Source organism: Hyposmocoma kahamanoa, unplaced genomic scaffold, assembly GCF_003589595.1.
Source record: "Hyposmocoma kahamanoa isolate Upper Pololo Valley unplaced genomic scaffold, ASM358959v1 296, whole genome shotgun sequence".
Taxonomy (NCBI): domain Eukaryota; kingdom Metazoa; phylum Arthropoda; class Insecta; order Lepidoptera; family Cosmopterigidae; genus Hyposmocoma; species Hyposmocoma kahamanoa.
In genome coordinates, this window is record NW_020653780.1 from 534,739 (window position 1) to 548,024 (window position 13,286).

Genomic DNA, 13,286 nt, shown 5'->3' on the forward strand with positions numbered 1-13,286 from the left:
CAATTTGGTCGTGGTAAGTTCGCCTTGGTCGGCCATTACTAATTTTTTTTTTATAATACCTGGGGGCCTAACACAACCCCTTAAAACAATATTACTTTAACCTTACATTGACTTATCGTACCATAACGTGCTTAAAGTAAGCTATTGTTATCTTAAAACTATGATGTTTTATTGGCAGCTTTGTGACTATTCATTCACTCAGTTCGTACTATGACGTGACTTTAACATTAAAGTAATATTGCTCTTACGTCAAATTTAGCAATCTTAAAATAGTTACACGAATGCAATGGAAACAATAATATTTTCAGTTTTATTGTCTTAATATCGATTTGTAATGATTAAAAGTTAAGTTGAACTTATTTATTTAAATATACCTCTTCAATATTTTGTTTATTTTTTATTTAATAGCACATAGTAAATAATTTTTCGTTAAATAAAAATACGCGATGTTTATTTCGTAAAATTATAACAGCACCATCTATATGCTCCTTGGCGAAACTAACAGTTGACACTAGACTACAGTTCTGAATTCTCTACTATCTGACTATCAAGACCCAGCTAGTTTTATTTATTTTTCTTCATGAAAATGCGGAGTAATTATTGAAAACAAAGTAACTTTAATTGATTTTATTATTACATACTTTTCTTTTCTTAACAGTCAAAATTCTCACGATAAGCCGATTCGGAATATCAAAAAAGAAAGAGATGGCATTATACAGATCACATAGCGTTATATCTTTCCTATTTTTAATAACGAATAGACAATATTGGGAAATCATTCGTTCTTTCAATCATTTTGCAATAATACACTACTTGGTTGACAGGTTCATCATGGTACGAATATGAGTAATATTATAATAAGCTTACATTATATTACAAAATAAGAATAGGTAAACAACAGGAAAAGGAAGAGAGATAAAGGTAGAGGTAAAGGTGAAGCTGTAACGAAACAAAATAACGGTATAATACAGGTATAATCTTATAAAAACATTCCCCACTTAAATAAAATCATACAGGTTAGATATCGACTGTGAACTGACAACCGATTAATTTTGACAACTTTACACAATGAAGAAAAAAAATGTTTTCGTCATTTATATAGCAACTGGTTTATTAAATAAAAATACGTAGTGTATGTGTAATAAAATGATGCTATATAAATGACGCAAACAGTTTTTTTCTTCATCCTGTAAAGTTGTCAAAATTGAGATAGTACCGATTGCCAGTTCACAGTCGATATGGTAAACAAAGGAACTTACCTTAAAAGGACCTGTATTTGTACAAATATTATATTTTACAAGCAGGTTACAATTTTCGATGGTATAATTGGTCAGAATTTGTATGAAATTGAGCACTCGTTTCGGAAATTTAGGAGAGAGTGGCGACAAAACGAAGAAAAGTAAGAGTGACAAACAAAAAAGAATTAAAGAACGATTACAAAATTTCAAAATAGGTGGCCAGGAACCAGAGAAAAGGATGAAAGAGGTCGCATCGTCACAACAGTAATGCTCACACACACACATTGTTACTTGGCAGCAGAAAGAGGTAAGGTAGCAGCACTGCCCTAGACCAGCTCTTTCACAAGGAGCTCTACTCTACCACTCGCCTTTTAAAATAGTTTCGTAAATCTTATTTCATTCTACCTCTCGACTTATCCTAACCACCCAAGAATTACTTACACTTACATACTACATTACATAATATTTTATCAAAATTTATGATATTTATGTAAGAACAAAATTTCGTACTCTTGGTGTAATAAAGACACATATTGTGGTCATTCGTCAAAAGTGCTTATATGACATGCGTGTTATAAAAGTAATACGAGCAAAATGAAATAAATTATAATATGTGAAATTTTATAACTTTCCAACTGCCTCCATGGCCGAACGGTTACCAGCCCGGACTGCCACGCAGAAGTCCCAGGTTCGATTCCCGGGTCGGGAAAAATATTTGAATGCCTACATTTATTTCTCTCGTGAGTTAGGGTGTAATTTGTGGTTGTCTATGTGTGTATCCATGGCACCCGCGACACAGGGTTTCCCTAGTGCGGGGCTATGTTGAGCGTGTACGTTATCAATATTATTACAAGCAAAAAAGATATCAACTAATTTCGTTCGAAGAATATTTAAGCCTTTCTGCTGAAAAGTTGTCATTTTACAGATGTGGCCTTATTACACTAAGGGTGCGTCTTGATATTTCTTAAGTCTCAATTTATATTGCAGCGGAACGGAATGGAAGCGAATTTGTGTAACGATATTGTACATTGCATAATGAACTTTATGGTCAATTGTGAATGTCAAATCCAGTTTGGCGGGAGATAGTCTTTTGTAAAATGTACATTTTTAGAAAAAATGATTGAAAAAATAATGAATTTTTTGTCGGAATTTTCCTAAATATTCATCACAAAGCGTCGCAAACTTAAGATAAATATAATCTACCTGCCTATCCTAATTCCTATTCGAATTCCTATTATAATCCTAATTCGAATCCCGAAAATATCTAGAACCTAAAAAATATTGTCGTAAGGCAGTCTCCATTTTCTGTCTAAGTTCGTCGAAGTTTGGGTAAAAAAACTCTACCTATTCCAATCACTGGTGATTACGAACGTAAAAACGCCATTTTCAACTAAAACACGTACAAAATACCACGTAAGTTGTCACGTAGATTCTACGTTACAATTTTCACAAATAAATTTGAAAGTGCATTATTTAAATTAAATGAAGTAAGAGATGATTGTACACGCGTAAAATGCACTTATCGCCACACAAAAGTAGAGGTGCGAAAATACAGTTGTGACAGTTTTTAATTTCGTATTGTACGTTTCGGAAATTTGGCCACCATACCTATTTCCGTCGCTAATCAGTAATGTAAGCATTACTGCATTTCGGTATTCAAAGGTAAAGGTGCTGGTGAAACTACAGGCACATGGCACTTGTCACCTTGATGTCTCTAGGTGACGAGCGCAGTTGCAGTGCCAAGTCAAGTCTTTGCGATTTAAGGCTGTGAGTAGCACTGAAAAAGTCATGGACACCCTACCTTACCATCAGGTGCATAACTTGTTCTTCCCGTCACTTTATATCATAAAAAAATGCAATAGTACCTTTACGCTTGATCTGATTACGTCTATATAGCATTTCCATGTTATATACGAAAATCATTTCTATCTTTTTCTTATACAAGTAATGTTTGAGTAGATACTGTTCATTTGCTTGTGCAACAATATTGAACAGAAATGAACGGGTCGTTGTTTACTGAGCCCCAGGCTGTACGAAGCCAGGCTCTCGGGTGAGTTATCCACGTTGTTAGATTCAGATTTGAGGCGCTGAGAGAAATACCATTTGATTATTTAATTGAACGCTAAATTAGTAAAGTAAAGTGTAAATTAAACTTTGGAATGCTCAAGTTATAAGGAATTTGTTATTTAATTTGTACTTGGTAATGGGTATTATATAACAAGTTAAATGAATAAATAATAAATAGATATTGTTGCCCTCTTTGGCATAATTTTTTTCAAAATTGAGTAGCTAAAATATATATTTTTTATAATACCAAATGATGGAATGGACAAGTTACGCGCCTGGTGGTAAGCGACACGTCCATCCATAACCGTTGCAGTGCCATTCAGAGCTTTAAATCACAAAGATCTTTGGGGCACTGCCACCGCGCCCGTCACCCTGAGACATTAGTTGACATCCCAAGTGCCTGTAATTTCAATATGGAAATCGGTAACAACAGCCGTAGCACAAACTCTTAGGCCCGAGACAATATAGAAAAGTTAGAGTGTCTGCGCCCGACTTCCGATTCGTGTCAATTCCGAATCCAAGAAACGACGGTCCAAAATGGCACAGGGATCTTTTTATCTCTAGATATAACAAGCGATGTCATATCGTATCGTATATCGTATCGTGTCGTATCGTAGTCGTATTTTCTCGGATACGAATCGGCCTTAGTGCACAAGCGACATCCGAAGTGGGTCCGAGTTTTCCAGATTTGTATAGTCTCAGATTATGAATGAATACGAATCGGATGTAGTGCACAAACACACTTAGTTTTTGTACCCAACCAAGGGTCGAACCCGGGATACCAGAGATGGCGACACCATGTAAACCGGTGTGCCAGCCACTCGACCACCGTGGTCATCAAAACAAAATGAATATTTTATAATACGTATATTCCGATAATTTATAAAAATAATTGAGTATACTTATTACTACATTTATTTATTTATACCACCGTAAAGAAAGGGCGTAATAGCCAATTTAATACCTATATAAAATGACATTGACAGAGTTGGATTAAAATTTCACGTTTTATCGAACTGGCTTCACAAGTTTTGTTATACGATAAAAATACTTTTTTACGTAAACATATTATTATGTTTATAAACTATTCTAAATACCTTTAAACTGTAATTTATCGATAGTATCTAGTTAGGTATTCTACACTCTCAATGAAAACATTCGAAGACAAAGTTTAAACAACATCGTAGATTAAAGTCAACTGGTAATCCAAGAGACAATGACGATTTTTTCTTTTGCTCAGTGCAAGACACCATCGATTATAGACTCAACTGAGAGCTTTACATAGACACTCTTTCGCGCGTGAAACAACAATTGATTGAGGCGCGATTGAGCGCGTGTAAAGATGTTGGAAGGAAAAGGGAAAGACTGCGCGATTGCACTCAGCAGTGGCGCGCGCAATCGTGTGTTTCAAAGTTGCCTTTTACACGGATGCTCTTCCGTTGTAACTAAAACGAACACGAGCAATCGCGTACGAAAGAACGTTAGCTTAAAAAACTTTACAAAGGCAATCGCGCACGATTGCGCGTGCAGGCTTTTCCGCGCGCAATCCTGTAACGCTCGGGAACAACATTTAAATTCCTCTGAATAATACAATCGCGGGACCGCTGCGTAAATCAAATTCAAGCTAGACTCGCCCGCGTCTCTGGGACGCTTATTCAAGTTAAAACATAAAAGCTAAATGAATAGAGCGTGTTTTGCCATAACAATTAGACGCACGCGGTCGCTGCACGGCGGCAACACGGCCTCCGCTCGGCTACCGCGCGGCCGCCGCGCGGGGAAAGCGCGATGAAATTCGTATCGAATAAATGCGCTCGTACGATACGACGATCATGCGCGATGGAGTGAATATATAAAGGCTAATGTCTTATATACTTTAATAATAATGCCGAAAACAATATCAAACACTAAATTTGTTTTAATCTGTAATATCGAATGGAGGAGTTTTTATTGTGTTTTTTTTTATATTGAACTCAAATAATGTATGTAAGGACGGCCATATTTATTTACATACATAATCCACAGCCCGACCTCACCTACGGTTGAATATAGTTTGTGCCATTCACCACAATCTAGAGCGAGTCTTACCCATCGACTTTGATTATATCGTGTACCCATTTCGCTACAAGATACCTCATGTTTCTATAACCAATTCCTGGCCACCATTCGGTTATCCCTTTATTCTACTCTGTTATCACAATTTACATACAAATTTAAAACAATTTTAATAATTCTATTATTGACTGAGGGTAGTGAGTGAAGTGGGCGTCCTTTATGACATAATGCAGCTCACTTCTTAGATAAGTTATCATATTCTTATCGTATCGATGGCATACACAATAACGCTTGCCATAGTGGTGAAAAAAATTGAAAGAATCAGTGCGGCCACGGTCGAATTTTTAACACTAAAAAATGATATATATGTATATGTATAAAAATGTATGCAGGAAACTTCTCGCCAAGCAGATATTTTCAATTGCTTATCTTTATATTCAGTTAAAATTTTGTCCCAAAGGGCATCTCTTTCCTGAACTAGTGTGATCAATTCTTCATTGCTTGCGCATAGCGATGTGTGTGTGCGCGATCAGCGGCAGCTACGCACGGGCGGAATAAGGGGTAGCGGGTAGCGGGTTGTCGGCCCCAACATTCAACAAATGTGAACATCGTCATACTTACTCATAGACGAGCGAGATCCGATACAATTTTTTACCGGGTGTAGAGGGCTGGCAAAACACCCAACATTTCTTGTCGGCACCGACACAAAATTGGTTTTAGACAAATGTTAACAGCTTCATATAAAATGCTTTGCCACTGGGACATCCGATTAAAATCCGGGCCCGGCCCGACAATTGGGAACGGGCTCACTGTCAAACTTAAAAATCAAAAATCAATGTCAAGTATGAAGCTTCATTCGCATTATGCGTCTTTTAATTTGTCGAGTAATTGACAGTAATTGTTTCGGATGAACCAGCAGCCGTGGCAGGTACTCGCTAATTGTTACCCAGCGTACGTCGTACAGGAAAGGTATGGTAGGTCGTAAGGGGAAGCTTCTTTCGTACACCCCAGCAAATAATATAGCTAAAAGATCCCATCGTAACCCAGACTTCATGATGCGAACATGTCAATGTATATTTAGTCAATGGAGCCCAAAGATCGTACCCTTTTATTCTAGAATACGCAAATCCCGTGTTATCTTTGTGTGTTTATTTTTTGTTCTTTTTGATTTCTCTTAAACAATGTCGCTACACGTCAATATGTGTGTACCTATATTAAAACGCACATGTATTCATGTATGTATTTATTCATACGTTCTAGTTTCTTTGTTTCCTCTTTTCTTTTTCTTAACAGAAACGTTAATATAATTCAAATGTAACTTTTTTTTATTACCAGTAGTACATTTTAATTAAGAAAGACGTCCCAGTAATGAAAGTCGTAGACAACCCGATGAGAATCGTATTATATAAACCCTTTGCCATTCGTACCTATATATTTATACTACGTAATTACTAGACGCCAATGATAAGCAACAAATTGTTTGACTAAGTATGTTGATTAATTGAAAACAGCGCATAATCTACTACAGTGACGGGAATGGGAAAATTTCTGTTTTATTTGTTTATCTCATTGACTTACAAATAAATGGACGACGGGTCTAATACAAAAACCACGAAAAAAATGTCCCAAGTCAACCTATTCGAAATTTAAATTGTAATGTCATCGCAGTATCGCGCTGTCAGTCGAACAAATGAAGACTAAAGCGTGAATGACGCTCTGTATACGATTTTAGCGCCTTACAAGTGCGGACACTTTTTAGCGCGGACCCGACGTCCATATAATTGTAAGTCAATGGTTTATCTGTTATTATTTGTGAACTAAGATTATTAAATTCGAATTTTAAAAACGATTTTGACATTATTTCATATTTACATGAAAATTTTAATGTTCTTAATCCAGCGTCAAAATACTAAGATACACTTTATTGTAGGCACATTAAGCGCCAGTAGAGCTCTTTGTGAAAGAGTTCGTCCAGTCAAGTACTGCCACCTTACATATTTCTGCCGCCAAGCAGTAATGTCAGCATTACTGTGTTCTGGTTTGATTGTTATGGACAGGCGTGTAGTTTATCATCAGGCGCACGACTTATTCGTCCCGTCACTTGATACAATAAAAAAACATAATTATGTACCAGTCAGTCGTGAACAAGGTACCTGTAAAGAGCCCGAAACGTCGGTTCATTTGAAAAAATAAATATACCATTATCACACGTAGGAAATGAAACTATGTTTCATGAAACTATGTTTCATTTCCTACGTATGACCATGAACATGAACTCGATATGTACCTACCCTTAGTTATTACTCACGTAAGCATACACCACGTAAACCGTGGGCATATTTCCTGCATAGTCTTCAGTGTAGGTTATCAAGTATATAACCAGAAATAGAGACGAAATTTCATTTAATTTGGTTGAAAACTATTCTGCCAAATCATTACGGTGACAACTGCGCTCCGATTGGCCAGCCCAAATTCGAAACAATTGACGGGTGTCGTCAATTGTTTTACTTCAAATCGACCAGCTTAACTTGAGTTTTGCTATGATGGACGAAAATTTCACAATTACATATTTAATATTTAATTACTGATGAAATGTGATTCCATTTGCTTTGTAATTAGATGTTTTGCCGTTTTTCCCACACCACCGAATGGATCAGCCCCCCATAGGTAGAGATATTATCTTTATTACAAAAATACACAATATTTTTGGAATATACGGAGACGTACACACAGGTCAGTTGTCGGCGCTGAACTATTTCAGCTTTCTAATTAGTGATTTCAGTGCAAGCGAGAGTTGATATTTAAAAGTGATATAAGGCCTATTTGCCGGATGAGGTGCCATGGATAGATGGCCCTTATTTCGTCTCTATTTTTAGTTATATACTCGATGATTTAGGTATACATGGGTTAATGCACCTTTTAAAAGCAAGAGTTGCAAAAGCTGTATCATTCTACCGGTAGCTATACGTTCTTATTTCCGTGTCGCAAGCGGTCAGTAAATATATTGGGAGGCATGTGCGACCCGTGTCTCTGCATTATTCATGAAGCTCCCCTGATCACCTATATACCTTCGGCCATACCTAATTGTAAACTACTCAATCTTGCCTGCTAGAGATCGCAATTTTCGCTGACAACGTGTTTACCTGTCAATTGCGGAACATATTGAAATGCATGGATTTTGAAGAGGATTTTATTGGTTTACAAGTAGAATCAGCATTTTGTATAGGCGCTGTGCTTAAGCGTGGTCGCAAGTGGAGTTCTATTCCTATTCTAAAGTACAAATAGCTCACATTCTGCAATGCTAGACATGTCATTGGTCAATATGAAATTTCTGCAGCGTACCAACCCAAGGAGCACACTTTAAACGCCTTAAAACTGTTATATCTATAAACTGTCTTAATATGGTATAGATTTAGATAATAGTTCTCTGTAAATGGTTTTAGAAAAAATAAGTTGTTCTTATAGACTTATTTCACTCAAGTCCAAATTTTAAAACCTTCTCAATACCAAACAACTTAATTAAGTGTAATCTCTCTTAAGATTTACTCTTATAGTCATTATGTTAAGTTCATCTGTAGAACAACTGATTATTTTTAGTAAAATTGTTCTATACATATCCAGTAAAGCCTATTAATACTCTAAAAACTAGTGTTCTTAAGTTTATTCTAGATATATTTAATTTATAGACATTCTGTAGTGTTTGTACTTATTGACAAACACGTTATAGCGCGTCTTCAGTAGATTTTATTTAAAAACATACTACAATTAGGGTTTTTACTCTATTGGACGTTGTAAGGGTTTATGCAAAATGGATAAAGTAAAGAATACTAAAAGATCTGGTGGAGGTGGTAAACCTTGTATATTAAGTCACATCATTCGATACAATCAGCGTTGCCAATGCCAATTGTTCAAAATCCCCAAAAATCACTATAATAATAATAACGTACACACTCAACATAGCCCCGCACTAGGGAAACCTTCAGTCGCGGGTGCCATGGACACACACGTAGACAACCACAAATTACATCCAAACTCACGAGAGAAATAAATGTAGGCCATACAAATATTTCTCCCGACCCGGGAATTGAACTTGGGACCTCTGCATGGCAGTCCGGCATGGTAACCGTTCGGCCACGGAGGCAGTAAAAATATTTTCAGTAAGTACCTACTACATTGTGTTACAACTCAGAACACCCAGGCCAAAACAACTTTCCAAAAGTTCACAATTAGTTTTATAGTAGATTGGCTGATTTTTTACGGTTTTAAAAAAATTCTCGATTGACTCGAGAAATCGGGTACGAGAATTCTCGAAACTCAAGAAAAAAAATCAGACACCCTAGCTCGTAATGAATGGCATTGTATAAAATTCAACATTTACATATAAAATATATTTATAAATAATAAAGGCTACTCCATTATACCTGTGTTCAAGTACTTTTCACTAGAAGCTACATATGGTGCATTTTGGTAAGTTTCCAGTAGAAGCTGAATATGGTGTTTTTTTACGCCTTTCAATTGTTGCAAGCAAAATTAGACATTACTGCGATGACATTACAATTTAAATTCAAAGTTTTAGCTTTTTCATATTTCTTTACATGTCACTACGTTTAAATAGGTAGTCTTGGGACGTTTGATGGGAATTCCCTTCAAATTGGCAACGCTGGATACAATAGTCGTAATTCGCGCTCGGGCCGGTCATGGCCGGCATTTGTTTGTTGACAAATAAATAAACATTGTGAAGTAATTCCATGTTGTGAAATGATAAAAACAATTGAAATGAGCGCGTAAACTTCTGTACTTCAATGTTGTGAATGTGTATTGTGCCGTCTATCAATGGAATACAGTGAAATCATTGTGTGAAATGTGGTTGGCGTAAAGAAATAACCTCAAATTTATAATGAAAATTTTATTTCTTCCAACATAAGTTAGGTATGTCATTAAAATATTCCTTACATTTATATGATAGGGATTTTATCCACCTTTCTAGTCATATATAACACATTCCATATAATTATACAGAATAACGTTTTTTTGCGACAAATTTGATTTTTTCAATTGTTTTTTTGACCTAGTGTTTTGAAAAGGTTTTTATTGCATAATGCGCTTAATATTTATAAAGGTTTTGTAATACTGTCAAAAGAAAAAATCGGTTAGACACATCGCGTTTTGTAGACAATCATAAAAACTTCATAGGAGTATAAGTTCTACAAGGTCAAGTAAACTAAAGCAAGTAAAAATAATCTTTTTGTATTCTAAAGTTTTTCTATAGAGAAAGCTATAGAAAAAAGTGTTTTGAAAAAAGCTTTAAATTCTTATCGCCATTTTTATTTTTAAAGGATGACTATGAAGTAGCCGAGAAAAATATCTTTTCTTTTTAAAAAGTAAATCTAAGTTGAAAAAGCCTAGAACTTCTTGGAAATGGTTTGTTTTGTGAGTTATATTGTATATTTAAGCTTTCTATAAATATTTAAAACCGAAAATCGATAACTGTATTTTTATTTAGTTCATATTTTATACCTAAATATTTAAAATTTAGCGAGCGCATTACTTTTATGACAGGTTTTACATCACTTTTCACAATGTATTTAAAGTCGCACGTCAATTTGCGCTTTCCAACCGATTGAACATTGCGCGAAAAAGTCAGAAATATTATATCTAATTTCGCCATGTTGCAATTTTGATAGTTTATATTTTGTAAGCCATTAAACATGAAGTCTATTAGTATTAAGAGAATTGCGTCCTATGTTTGTAACGCGTTAGTATTTTGGTTTTAAAATAGCATTACTAAGAAAACTATCATAGACTATAAATTATCTAAAAACTATCTACAAGACTAAATAAAAACTGTCTACATTCTACAAATGGTCTTGTAGTATTCTAGAAGGGTTACTTCAGAAAAAGATAAGAATGACTCTTAACACTACCTACAGATAGTTTCTCAAAGCACTCTTGTGATCTATTAATAAAGTTGTGCCCACTTTTACTTTAAATTATCTAGAAACCTTCTTTGAGAAATCTTCAGGGAATTTGAACTCTTAAAATATTCAATCGAATTAAATACTATTAGATGTCTTATAGTATATATTTAGACATGGGTGTGCTGCTTGGGAAGTGATATTCGAGTCAAGCAATTGGTTTGTTTGAATTTCTGACAGCATTAATGCGCTGCTAATATGAATAGGATTTAAATATGTGCAGCTCGATATTTTTCAAATACATATTTTTTGCTTAATGGTATCATATTTCATCATATCATTATCATTATAAAAGTGAAGAAGCTGTAGTAATTTCCACTTAAACCCCATAGAAGGCGTTATTACATTATTCATGGAAGTCTACTTCTTCTCATTTAAGAGCTAGGCTCTTGTCGGTGGAGTAATCTGCAATCATCTCTGTTTAGCGCTTAGGCCTTGATTTCCTGACGACACGACGTTAACTTTTTCCTTTATCTGATCTAAATAACTTCGTCTCGGTCTTCCTCTGTCTCTCTTTCCTTCGATCTTTCCTTCTATAATGTTACTAAGAAAACTGTCGTGACGCATTGGATGACCAAACATTTTCACCCTCCGGTTCTGCTATATATTGATTATGAAAGTAAATAAGTGACACAATTTAATTACAAATAGACCGATCGATTACAAGGAAACGAAGCATCACTTTTTTTGAAGTTAAGTCTGGATTTCAAATCGACATGTACCGTACCTTCGGTGAAATCCAGACTTAACTACAAAGAAAGCGATGCTTAACCATTTTAAAAATGCAATTTATATGAAAAAACACCGGCACTTTATGCATCACTTCGTTTCTCTATAGCGGACGCAATGCTTATTGAAATAGCATAACATTTAAGAGCTCTTCAAAATGTGCTCAATAACCCAAACACAAAAGTCATTTTTTATATATTTTACAATTGTAAGATTTAGTAGCAGTAGAGTTCCTTGGGAAAGAGTTCGTCCAGGATAGTACTGCCACCTTACCTATTTCTGCCGCCAAGCAGTAATGTCAGCATTACTGTGTTCCGGTTTTGAAGGGTAAGGGTGCTGGTGAAATTACAGGCACATGGGACTTGTCAACTTATGTCTCAGGGTGACGGGTGCAGTGGTAATGCCCCTCAGATCTTTGCAATTTAAAGCTCTGAGTGGCACTGTAACTGTTATGGACAGGCGTGTCGCTTACCATCAGGCGCACGTCTTGTTCGTCCCGTCACTTGATGTTATAAAAAAAGTCACTGTTTCACCGGAGGTGAGATATTTTGACGGATAAGTAACTATATAGAAAGTAATATTATAGATAGAGCGGTGCAAAAAATATATATGTTTAGTTGGATAGAGATTCATTATCATCATAAACCCATTCATACGTTTTACTGTTGGGCACGGGTCTCCTCTCAAGTGAGTGATTCTTTTTTATTTTTTTATATAGTCTTGTATTCTTTGTTACGTAATTAATGTGTGTGGAAATAAATTGGTAATAAATAAATGGTAAAAATTTCACTTCATAAAAATGCACAAGTTGGATATCGTCCATATTTGATTTTGTACGTGGTATTGTACATACATGAACATACAAATCTAAGTAAACAGTTGCAACTATAAGAGATCTGGCTGTGTACAATTATTATAGCATTGTTATTACAATAGTGTTGTAACTCAAAGTATGTGAAAATTTTATTTTATTTTTTATTTTATTTATTGAGTAACGACAAACATGGTAAGTTATATGAAATGAGAATATCTGCTTTACTAACTGTTCAATCAACCACATTATCCACAGATTACTACAAAAATATAAAATTGAAGCATATCAGTTTAATGAAACAAACATAGTTAATTACATTACAAAGTACAATTAACAAAAAAAAAAAACAGTTTAACAATCCACAAAGTGTCATACCCAATATTTCAGTAACCGCCTTCTTAAATTTGTAAT